Raw genomic sequence first — 13,081 nt, 5'->3', positions numbered from 1 at the left:
AGTAACAGCCTACAGGGCTTTGATAAGATTTCAAAGCAAACCTATTAGGCACACAGAAAGCAAGTAGCAGAGGCTGTCCTGGTTGGGTGGTGAGAAGGTCCTCTCTAAAGGTGGTGGGAGCACAGATAGATGGAACTCTTCCGGATCCCAAGTGGGGAGTATCTATGGTCATACGCAATACAGATCATCATATAGGCTGACCCAATAAATCTCCTTCTAAGAATCTATTATAAGAAATAACAGGCCAGATGTGGTGGCTCACACGTGTAATCCCAGCAGTTGGGAGTCGGAGGTGGGGATGAAAACTCAACAAATGGAAATGACTTTCAAGAAAACAGAGCACATGCAATGCAATTTTAGCACATGCATAAATACTACAAGTAATAACTTAGTATATGGTGAGTGTAGCCTTTCAAATACATGGGAAATTTTGTTATGTTCAAAAATGATACTTGGATTCAATTGTGATACTTGGATATACTTTTAGGAAAAAAAAAATAGATCCCTCTTTTCTGTCATTAATGTTCTTGGAAGTTCTTTATAAGAAATAAATAAATATAAAAACTAAAACTGTAGTTTATATGTGTATGACATTTGTGAAACTTTTTTTTCCTTAAAAACCTTTGTCTTCCACTTCCTCGCTGAATACAACATAGTTTACTATGGAATATGTATTCCTATTGCAATGCTTTCTTCCCAAGTAAGTATCTTTTCTTTTAGAAAATCTCTTTTTTTATTTAGCCTCTGTTTATTATTTAGGTGGACACATTTTTTAAAAACTCACAAAACTTATTAAGGAAAAGTGAAGGTTCTGATTACATAAAAACATTTTAAAAATTATCTGTGACAAAGGTACTATAAACAAAATTAAAAGACATTTTAAAAAACTAGGAGAAAAAATATACAAAGATTTAATGCAGACTATAGAAAGAAGTTCTAGAATCACTTTAGAAGACTCGTTACACAGGGGCAAGGATGTGAGGAGGTTATTCGCAGCAGTGGAGATGCTCCAGCCAATGTAGACATCACCAGTATTCAGGGAAATCCAAACTAAAACAGCCATGAGATAATCCTTTTCACTTATTAGGCTGGCAAACATTAAAGTGTGTAATGATTTCAAATGTTAGCAGGTGTAAGAAAACAGCTGTTCCAATTTCAGGAGAACACATCAGTACAGCTATTTAGAGAACAATCTGGTGTATTTATCAAATTAAAGAGTGTGCCCAAGCTTTGACTCAGCAGTTCCACTTCCCTGTGTCCGCTCCAGAGAAAGAGGTGTGAGCTGGAGCCCTGGGAAGATGTTCACAGCAGCATTGTTCACTGGAGCAGGGAACGGCAGCATCCAGACGGGGATGCATGAGTGTGAGGGCTGATGGGGAAGGGACTCTATTCATTTTTATTTTGTTTGAATCTTTTGCGATGTATTTGAGGATTCCAAAAAACCAATGAAAAGTTGAGAAGAATAGATTGCAAGACGAACTCATTTTTATGAAAATAATTATGTATGTACATATATAAATACATATAATGCATACTGGAAAGAAAAACATCAAAACATGAGTGGTGTAAAGTAGGATCATAGTGAAGAGGAATTATAGGTGTTTTCAATGTTTCTTAGCTTTGTTTCTCTTGATTTTCTAATTTTCCTATACAAACATAGAAAATTTCTGTAATATACGTTTTAAAAGGCGTCATGATCACCCAGGGATTGTCCTAATGACCTGGGTTGAGTGTAGAATACCATGACCTTGGGCGCGATGGGTTCTGGGCCCAGCCTGCTCCACAAGGGAAAGGCAAGGACTGGGCTTGAGAGATGGGAGCTTGTGGGGTCCTGCCCATAACCTGACTCAGGATCCCTGTCCCATACTTCTGGGATCTGGCCATCCCCCTCCGTCCTTCACAGGGGGTCTGTGTGGGGAGCAGGGGCCTGTGTGTGATGGGGACTCCCCTTCAGGTTCTGCCAAAGTCCATTGGAGCTTTGCACATGGCTCTAAGGAGTCTGTTAAGGACAGCAAAGGCCAAATGTGTTATCAGTGCCCCTTTCATCCTCCCTGTGAGGCAGGAAACTGAGGCTCAGGACCCAGCTCCTTGCCTAACTGGCCAAGACTGGAGGAAGCACAGGCCTCTCTGACACTAGCCTTCTTGGAGATCAGAAACCACCATTGAAGCATCAATATTCTTTTTTGGGTCTTGAACTTAAAATATGACAAGTGTTATGGCTTCAGAAAACAGCTCGAGACCTTGAGCCCTCCAGGGCTTTTACAAGGACAGGCTGCATTAGACATGTTGGTGCTAAAATAATACATCTGCTTTTGTTTCCAGGATCAAAAATTACTGGAAACCAGAACCACATTCTAAGTGTCTGAGCTGGAACAGGAACTGATATCCCTATTAAACGGGTCACCGGGCATCACTGCTGTGAGAAGTGTTGGCCATGTGTGAAAATCTCTGTGGCTTCAGCAGCTAGGAAAATAAAACCTTTAGGGATAAAAACTATAGAGGGAACATTCTTTGCATGAGCATTAGGGAAAATCAGAAGATACTGTGGCTGAATTAACGTTGTGCCTGGGCCCTAGAGGTGTGGCTAACTGTGCTAAGTGTTGCTGATGAACATTCGGCCACTGTCAGCTGGAGGGCAGCTGCAGCATCAGCACATCCCACTGAAAAACGCAGGGCTGGGTGGACCAAAGCCCACTTCCGTGGTCCTTTGCCAAAAGGTGGAGCCCAAAAATTCCAGACCAAATGTAATGTCTTGACCTGGGAACTAATTTTGCAAACAGCAGAAAACGTTTCCTAAAAGTGGAGGTTTTGGAAAGAAAGGCAGAGGGCGAGGCTGGGGGTCGGGGAGAGCCAAAGAAGGCAGCCTGTTTAGTGTATGAGCAGTGAATAACGAGTTAAAGGATGGGGTCATTTCTGTAATCTTGATGAAGAGTCGGTCCTCGCCTCAAGTAACCATGGGGGTGGGGTTGCCCTTCCAGCTCCACTCACACTGGTTGCTTAGTCACTGGGTGAGTCACGCCATTTCCTTCAGTTGCTCTGGATAATGGGTTGATAATTTTGTTCCACAGAGAGACTCAGCACGCTGCTCTAGCAGCCCATCCTCTCTTCTGTGCATAAGCAGTGGAGACGCTGGGCACACACTTTCCTTCCCACGGAAACCTTTCAGATATTTATATCCAATTTATGCAAATATTTACATCCCCCAATTCATAGTGAGAAGTGACCCAGAAAACAGGAGACATAAGAGCATGGTGGTTAGGGACATGGGCCAAACGTTTGCAAGGGATCCGGGCAAGTGACCCAGCCTCACTAGGCCTCTGCTAATCTGTAGAATGGGACTATAGCTGAGGATGAGCACACCGCTGGGGAGATCACCCCTTGCAAAGCTCATGGAGCTGGGCCGTTTTTACAGTAATTATTGCAGACTTTGCTCTTGATACAACTGTTGTACAAATTCCATTAGCCTTGCTTTTGTAAACTTAAGAGCAATTAGGATTCAAGTAGTAATACTAGGATTCCTTCAAGACAAGGCAGTTTCATGGCTGAACAAGGCAGTGTGATAGTAAGCCGTGTAGTCTGCTTATTTTATTTACAACCAGAGTAGTGGGTCAGGATGAAAGAGGGAATGTGGGGAGGGGACATACAAAAGCGCAGGGCAGGAGAGAGATAGCCCCAGAGAACTGGGACTTGGCCGAGTCTCCCCAGCACCCAAGGCTGACCGCTGACAGCCCAGCCGGCAAGAAGGGATGCTCACTGCCTCACAGCAGCAGTGACCAGAGGCTACTGTTCAGACAATAACCTGATAGTCCACCTCCTTCCCTCCCTCCCTCTGTGCCAGCTGCTGAGCTTGACACCAAGGTGCATGTGTACTCCCAGCATCTGGGTTCCCATCAGCGCAAAGTGGCTTATCTGAGAGGCAATGCCAGGAAACAGCCATAAGAGAATGGGGAAGTGAGGCAGGGGAGCAGGGGCAGAGAATCAAGGTGCGCGCTCCAGCAGGGGCCACTGTGGACAACTTCAGCTCAGTCCTGGGAGGAACCCTGGAGAACCACACACACACACAGACACAGACACAGAGACACACACAGACACAGACACACATGCAGATACACAGAGAGACACAGACACACATACACAGACACACAGACACAGACTCATACACAGACACACACACAGACACACAGAGACACAGACACACAGATTCACAGACACACAGACACACACAGATACACACACAGAGACACAGACACACACAGAGACGCACACACACACACACATTAGCACTGTTCCTCCTGGGGCGAGGGAGCGCAGGTCTGCACACACACTGGCAGAGTCTCTGGGTGAGGGGTGCTCCCGGCCTGTTGCTTGTGTGCACCCGCGTATACCCTCAGATCTGCTCTTCTGGGAAAGCTGCCAGGCACGGAGAAGCAGGCTCGCTGTGGAGGTGGGCAGGAGCCATCAGGAAGGGCAGGAGGAACAAGGCAGGTGCCTCATCAAGGCCTCACTCTAACCGGCAAGAGGGAGAGGCGAACGCCAGAGGGTGAGTGGAGAGGTTCTAAAGAGACTGATGACGAGTGGGGCCCAAGAGCTTTCCTGAGGGAGGTGACCAGGAGGAGACCGGGGGATGGAGAGGAGTCCGTAAGGGGTGGGGCAGCGCCCGGGGTAGGGGAACTGCAAATGCCTTGAGAAAGGATGAGGACATTCTCATCTTTCCTGAGTTTTTAAGGAGAGGCGTTCACTGTCCCATCCACATTTTAAGATCCCTCTGGTCCCCAAGTGGAGCTCGAGATGGGAGGGGCCATGCAGGGTGTGGGCGGAATCGTGGTCTGGACTGGGATGACGGCTGAGGGGAGGAGCATGGGGTGGACTTGGGATGTATTTAGGAGTGACTTTGGCAGCTGCCTTGGCTGTGGGAGGTGACAACGAGGAAGGCGTGGAGGGCGACCTCGAGTCCGCCCTAGCGACTGGCAGAAGGCACACACTGCCCTGAGACCCCCGACCTGTCCTCTTCCCTCCTGGGCCTGCTCCTCGCATTACATACACCCTCCCTCAACCCTCTTCCGCTTTCGGGCCCTCGGGGTGGCCCAGGGCGCCGGCGCCACTCTGTCTCTTTAAGGTGCTGGTTCTGTGCACAGGGTGACCCGGGCTCTGGGCGCCAGTCCTGGTGGGGCCACAAGTTTCTTGCTTCATCCGCAACAAATCCATGAGCTTGTCTTATTTTCGAAAGCAGTAAACAGTGACTCAGTGTCTAAGTAGTCAACGCCAAGCTCAGAAAAATAAAGGCTCAGTAAGATCAGAACGTCTTGGAGAAAAATGATCGCCGTGGCTCCATCATTCCTTCCAGCCCTCAAGACAGAGCCTGGTGCCCTGAGTTTATGTTTGCTGCTCACGCAGATCTGCCTGGTTCTGCAGGGACAGAGCCCTCTGCCGTGGGTTCTCTGCCCGCCTGCAGCTCCGCCGTGGGCCGGCTGTGCTTTGTTTTGTGAGCAAAGTTCCCTGAAAAACAAAATTGGGAGGAGAGAGACTTTACCCCAATGAAGAGTTTGCAAACTGGGGAGACACAGCTTTGGTGTAAAAGAAAGTTATCTTCCCGGGGCCAAAGAGAGGGTTTGGGTTTTGTAGCAAAAGTGCCACACAAGATCCCAATCAGGTCGGTTGATGCATATAAAGGATTCAAACTTGCTTAGTTCCGATTGGTCAATGCAGCTGAGTTATGATTGGATACAGGTGAGCTGTGATTGGTCAGCTAAGCTTTCAATGCAAAGGTAGGTGAGCTCTGATTGGTTGGTTCAAGTAAGCTCTGTGCGTCCCAAAGCTAAAAAGGTGCTGGTTTTCAGAGTGCTTGTGTGAGTTACCTGTGTGACCTCGAATCAGCAAATAGCCACTCAGCTATATTTTAAATATAGGGCCAGTCACCCACATGGGATTCATCTTAAAGGATTGACTCTTGCAGTTTCGCGTTTGTTCACAATTTTCACAAAGGTGTCACAGTGGGGGCAGCAGGGACTAGACCAATTGTGTCCAGATACTGATTCTGCCATGAACTATCTGAGGTCTTGGGCAAGGTCCTCATCCTGTCTGTTCTCCAGTTTCCTCCCCTGTGTCTAGCTAATCGGTTGCAGGAATGATCAAATGAGGTGCTGGGAAGCGTCATTAGCTGTTGCTGCTGTGGGAATTTGACTGTTTCAGCTTCAGTTGCTGCAGCTGGTGGAGAGTGAGCTAATTATCCTAAGCAGGGCGGAGTAGATGGTTTTTAAGGGAAAAGTAAACATTTCTGTCTGCTCTTTTTACCCCTTCTTCACAGAGCTGCTTTCACCTGAGCACATGGTTCTTGGGTGGCATCTGTGGTTTTGGCTCCAATAATTATTTGGGTATTTAGGTCAGGGCTTGGCAAATTATGACCCTTAGGACAAATCTGGCTAGCCACCTGTTTTTGTATGACCTGTGGATTTTACATTTTTAGGTGGCTGGGAAGATTAATATTGCACAGCACCCGAAAATTATATGAAATTCAAAGTTCAGTGTATATAATAAAGTTTTACTGGAACACAGTGACACAATTTGTTTATGTATTGCCTATGGCTGCTTTGAAGCTACAACAGCAAGTTAACCAGTTGTGGCAGAGTCTGGATGGCCCCCACAGACTGAAATGTTTGCTGTCTGCTCTTCACATAAGAAGTTTGCTCACCTGGTTCAGACTGTGAACTACCCAGCAAAGATACTAGGTCAAGCCCAAGGGTCAAGAAGGGTGCAGGCCGACCCCTGTGTCTATTTCACTACCAGGGCCCTTTTGTGATTTCTCAGACATTTCCGTCCACAACCAGATGTAGGAGAATGTATGGACACTGGGGAGGGACAGTGCTGAAGAGGAGAGGCTGGGGAGGGAGCACGTGTGTGTGTGAGTAGACACCACGGAATGAATGATGCCAGCAAATCCTAGGGCTGGTGGCCTGATGGGAACCAAGGCTCCTCTCTGTCCTCTCCAGCCAGGTGCAAATGTTTACCTGGTGGCTCCTAAGGAGTGATAGGGACAAAACTTAAGTCATTGAGCTCTTTCTGACAAGCATAATGCCACATACATCTTGAATTCATCACGATTTTATTTTTAGATATTTTCCTCATTACTTTCACTAAAACCTCAGAGTCAAGAAAAATTCCAGGGGTCCTTTGCTGGTTGGGGAATTGAGAAGTGTCCCTGCAGTGGCATGGTGCCCCGATGATATGAGCCAGGTGGCAAGGGCAGTGAAAGTGTGTCAGTTCTCCCCCATCTCGGCTGAGGGCAGCGCCCCAGAACTCCCAGGCAGGGGGCCCAGGCTGCCTGGGCTCTGCCTCTCCTCCTCCTACCTCAGACCTTTTGCTTCCCTTGGATTTCCTGTCAGCCTGCGGTCCTGCCGGTCCTCTGAGCAGCCTGCTGTCCTGCCGGTCCTCATGAACCCCACTTCTATCATCCACTTCCTCCCACCAGTGGATCCATCTAGTTGATGGAAAGCACCAGTGCAGGGACTTCATGTACATGAGTGAGCAAGTGCTGCAAACCCTTCAATAATTTGTACTTCAGAAGATGCTTGTTGGCCGGACGTGGTGGCTCAAGTCTATAATTCCAGCATTTTGGGATCCCAAGGTGGGCAGATCACTTGAGCCCAGGAGTTCAAGACTAGCCTGGGCAAATGGCTGGTCTCTACAAAAAATCTCTACAAAAAACATCTCTACAAAAAATTGTAAAATTTTTAAAAATTAGCCAGCTGTGAAGGTTCATGTCTATAGTCCTAGCTACTCAGGAGGCTGAGGTGGGGGATCTCTCAAGCCCAGGAGGTGGATGTTGCAGTGAGCTGAGATAGCGCCACTGCACTCCAGCCTGAGTGACACAGGGAGACCCTCCACAAAGAAAAATATAAGATGTGTTGTTTTCCTGAAGGGTTTTTTGTTTTTTGTTTTTTTGTTTTTTTTTTAATTTATTTATTATTATACTTTAAGTTGTAGGGTACATGTGCATAACGTGCAGGTTTGTTACATATGTATACTTGTGCCATGTTGGTGTGCTGCACCCATCAACTCATCATTTACATCAGGTATAACTCCCAATGCAATCCCTCCCCCCTCCCCCCTCCCCATGATAGGCCCCTGTGTGTGATGTTCCCCTTCCTGAGTCCAAGTGATCTTATTGTTCAGTTCCCACCTATGAGTGAGAACATGTGGTGTTTGGTTTTCTGTTCTTGTGATAGTTTGCTAAGAATGATGGTTTCCAGCTGCATCCATGTCCCTACAAAGGACGAAAACTCATCCTTTTTGATGGCTGCATAGTATTCCATGGTGTATATGTGCCACATTTTCTTAATCCAATCTGTCACTGATGGACATTTGGGTTGATTCCAAGTCTTTGCTATTGTGAAGAGTGCTGCAATAAACATACGTGTGCATGTGTCTTTATAGCAGCATAATTTATAATCCTTTGGGTATATACCCAGTAATGGGATGGCTGGGTCATATGGTACATCTAGTTCTAGATCCTTGAGGAATCGCCATACTGTTTTCCATAATGGTTGAACTAGTTTACAATCCCACCAACAGTGTAAAAGTGTTCCTATTTCTCCACATCCTCTCCAGCACCTGTTGTTTCCTGACTTTTTAATGATCGCCATTCTAACTGGTGTGAGATGGTATCTCATTGTGGTTTTGATTTGCATTTCTCTGATGGCCAGTGATGATGAGCATTTTTTCATGTGTCTGTTGGCTGTATAAATGTCTTCTTTTGAGAAATGTCTGTTCATATCCTTTGCCCACTTTTTGATGGGGTTGTTTTTTTCTTGTAAATTTGTTTGAGTTCTTTGTAGGTTCTGGATATTAGCCCTTTGTCAGATGAGTAGATTGCAAAAATTTTCTCCCATTCTGTAGGTTGCCTGTTCACTCTGATGGTAGTTTCTTTTGCTGTGCAGAAGCTCTTTAATTTAATGAGATCCCATTTGTCAATTTTGGCTTTTGCTGCCGTTGCTTTTGGTGTTTTAGACATGAAGTCTTTGCCCATGCCTATGTCCTGAATGGTACTACCTAGGTTTTCCTCTAGGATTTTTATGGTATTAGGTCTAACATTTAAGTCTCTAATCCATCTTGAATTAATTTTCGTATAAGGAGTAAGGAAAGGATCCAGTTTCAGCTTTCTACTTATGGCTAGCCAATTTTCCCAGCACCATTTATTAAATAGGGAATCCTTTCCCCATTTCTTGTTTCTCTCAGGTTTGTCAAAGATCAGATGGCTGTAGATGTGTGGTATTATTTCTGAGCACTCTGTTCTGTTCCATTGGTCTATATCTCTGTTTTGGTACCAGTACCATGCTGTTTTGGTTACTGTAGCCTTGTAGTATAGTTTGAAGTCAGGTAGCGTGATGCCTCCAGCTTTGTTCTTTTGACTTAGGATTGTCTTGGAGATGCGGGCTCTTTTTTGGTTCCATATGAACTTTAAAGCAGTTTTTTCCAATTCTGTGAAGAAAGTCATTGGTAGCTTGATGGGGATGGCATTGAATCTATAAATTACCTTGGGCAGTATGGCCATTTTCACAATATTGATTCTTCCTATCCATGAGCATGGTATGTTCTTCCATTTGTTTGTGTCCTCTTTTATTTCACTGAGCAGTGGTTTGTAGTTCTCCTTGAAGAGGTCCTTTACATCCCTTGTCAGTTGGATTCCTAGGTATTTGATTCTCTTTGAAGCAATTGTGAATGGAAGTTCATTCCTGATTTGGCTCTCTGTTTGTCTGTTACTGGTGTATAAGAATGCTTGTGATTTTTGCACATTAATTTTGTATCCTGAGACTTTGCTGAAGTTGCTTATCAGCTTAAGGAGATTTTGGGCTGAGACAATGGGGTTTTCTAAATATACAATCATGTCATCTGCAAACAGGGACAGTTTGACTTCTTCTTTTCCTAACTGAATACCCTTGATTTCTTTCTCTTGCCTGATTGCCCTAGCCAGAACTTCCAACACTATGTTGAATAGGAGTGGTGAGAGAGGGCATCCCTGTCTTGTGCCAGTTTTCAAAGGGAATTTTTCCAGTTTTTGCCCATTCAGTATGATATTGGCTGTGGGTTTGTCATAAATAGCTGTTATTATTTTGAGGTACGTTCCATCAATACCGAATTTATTGAGTGTTTTTAGCATGAAGGGCTGTTGAATTTTGTCAAAAGCCTTTTCTGCATCTATTGAGATAATCATGTGGTTCTTGTCTTTGGTTCTGTTTATATGCTGGATTATGTTTATTGATTTGCGAATGTTGAACCAGCCTTGCATCCCAGGGATGAAGCCCACTTGATCATGGTGGATAAGCTTTTGGATGTGTTGCTGAATCCGGTTTGCCAGTATTTTATTGAGGATTTTTGCATCGATGTTCATCAGGGATATTGGTCTAAAATTCTCTTTTTTTGTTGTGTCTCTGCCAGGCTTTGGTATCAGGATGATGTTGGCCTCATAAAATGAGTTAGGGAGGATTCCCTCTTTTTCTATTGATTGGAATAGTTTCAGAAGGAATGGTACCAACTCCTCCTTGTACCTCTGGTAGAATTCAGCTGTGAATCCATCTGGTCCTGGACTTTTTTTGGTTGGTAGGCTGTTAATTATTGCCTCAATTTCAGAGCCTGCTATTGGTCTATTCAGGGATTCAACTTCTTCCTGGTTTAGTCTTGGAAGAGTGTAAGTGTCCAGGAAATTATCCATTTCTTCTAGATTTTCCAGTTTGTTTGCGTAGAGGTGTTTATAGTATTCTCTGATGGTAGTTTGTATTTCTGTGGGGTCGGTGGTGATATCCCCTTTATCACTTTTAATTGCGTCGATTTGATTCTTCTCTCTTTTCTTCTTTATTAGTCTTGCTAGTGGTCTGTCAATTTTGTTGATCTTTTCAAAAAACCAACTCCTGGATTCATTGATTTTTTGGAGGGTTTTTTGTGTCTCTATCTCCTTCAGTTCTGCTCTGATCTTAGTTATTTCTAGCCTTCTGCTAGCTTTTGAATGTGTTTGCTCTTGCTTCTCTAGTTCTTTTAATTGTGATGTTAGAGTGTCAATTTTAGATCTTTCCTGCTTTCTCTTGTGGGCATTTAGTGCTATAAATTTCCCTCTACACACTGCTTTAAATGTGTCCCAGAGATTCTGGTATGTTGTATCTTTGTTCTCATTGGTTTCAAAGAACATCTTTATTTCTGCCTTCATGTCGTTATGTACCCAGTAGTCATTCAGGAGGAGGTTGTTCAGTTTCCATGTAGTTGAGCGGTTTTGATTGAGTTTCTTAGTCCTGAGTTCTAGTTTGATTGCACTGTGGTCTGAGAGACAGTTTGTTATAATTTCTGTTCTTGTACATTTGCTGAGGAGTGCTTTACTTCCAATTACGTGGTCGATTTTGGAGTAAGTACGATGTGGTGCTGAGAAGAATGTATATTCTGTTGATTTGGGGTGGAGAGTTCTATAGATGTCTATTAGGTCTGCTTGCTGCAGAGATGAGTTCAATTCCTGGATATCCTTGTTAACTTTCTGTCTCGTTGATCTGTCTAATGTTGACAGTGGAGTGTTGAAGTCTCCCATTATTATTGTATGGGAGTCTAAGTCTCTTTGTAAGTCTCTAAGGACTTGCTTTATGAATCTGGGTGCTCCTGTATTGGGTGCATATATATTTAGGATAGTTAGCTCTTCCTGTTGAATTGATCCGTTTACCATTATGTAATAGCCTTCTTTGTCTCTTTTGATCTTTGATGGTTTAAAGTCTGTTTTATCAGAGACTAGTATTGCAACCCCCGCTTTTTTTTGTTCTCCATTTGCTTGGTAAATCTTCCTCCATCCCTTTATTTTGAGCCTATGTATGTCTCTGCGTGTGAAATGGGTCTCCTGAATACAGCAGACTGATGGGTCTTGACTCTTTATCCAGTTTGCCAGTCTGTGTCTTTTAATTGGAGCATTTAGTCCATTTACATTTAAGGTTAATATTGTTATGTGTGAACTTGATCCTGCCATTATGATATTAACTGGTTATTTTGCTCGTTAGTTGATGCAGTTTCTTCCTAGCCTCGATGGTCTTTACATTTTGGCATGTTTTTGCAATGGCTGGTACCGGTTGTTCCTTTCCATGTTTAGTGCTTCCTTCAGGGTCTCTTGTAAGGCAGGCCTAGTGGTGACAAAATCTCTAAGCATTTGCTTATCTGTAAAGGATTTTATTTCTCCTTCACTTATGAAACTTAGTTTGGCTGGATATGAAATTCTGGGTTTAAAATTCTTTTCTTTAAGAATGTTGAATATTGGCCCCCACTCTCTTCTGGCTTGTAGAGTTTCTGCCGAGAGATCTGCTGTTAGTCTGATGGGCTTCCCTTTGTGGGTAACCCGACCTTTCTCTCTGGCTGCCCTTAAGATTTTTTCCTTCATTTCAACTTTGGTGAATCTGGCAATTATGTGTCTTGGAGTTGCTCTTCTCGAGGAGTATCTTTGTGGCATTCTCTGTATTTCCTGGATTTGAATGTTGGCCTGCCCTACTAGGTTGGGGAAGTTCTCCTGGATGATATCCTGAAGAGTGTTTTCCAGCTTGGTTCCATTTTCTCCCTCACTTTCAGGCACCCCAATCAGACGTAGATTTGGTCTTTTTACATAATCCCATACTTCTTGCAGGCTTTGTTCATTTCTTTTTCTTCTTTTTTCTTTTGGTTTCTCTTCTCGCTTCATTTCATTCATTTGATCCTCAATCGCAGATACTCTTTCTTCCAGTTGATCGCGTCGGTTACTGAAGCTTGTGCATTTGTCACGTATTTCTCGTGTCATGGTTTTCATCTCTTTCATTTCGTTTATGACCTTCTCTGCATTAATTACTCTAGCCATCAATTCTTCCACTTTTTTTTCAAGATTTTTAGTTTCTTTGCGCTGGGTACGTAATTCCTCCTTTAGCTCTGAGAAATTTGATGGACTGAAGCCTTCTTCTCTCATCTCGTCAAAGTCATTCTCCGTCCAGCTTTGATCTGTTGCTGGCGATGAGCTGCGCTCCTTTGCCGGGGGAGATGCGCTCTTATTTTTTGAATTTCCAGCTTTTCTGCCCTCCTTTTCCCCCATCTTTGTGGTTTT

The sequence above is a fragment of the Macaca fascicularis genome, chromosome 10 (assembly GCF_037993035.2).
Source record: "Macaca fascicularis isolate 582-1 chromosome 10, T2T-MFA8v1.1".
Classification (NCBI taxonomy): Eukaryota; Metazoa; Chordata; class Mammalia; order Primates; family Cercopithecidae; genus Macaca; species Macaca fascicularis.
This window is presented reverse-complemented; position numbering follows the sequence as displayed.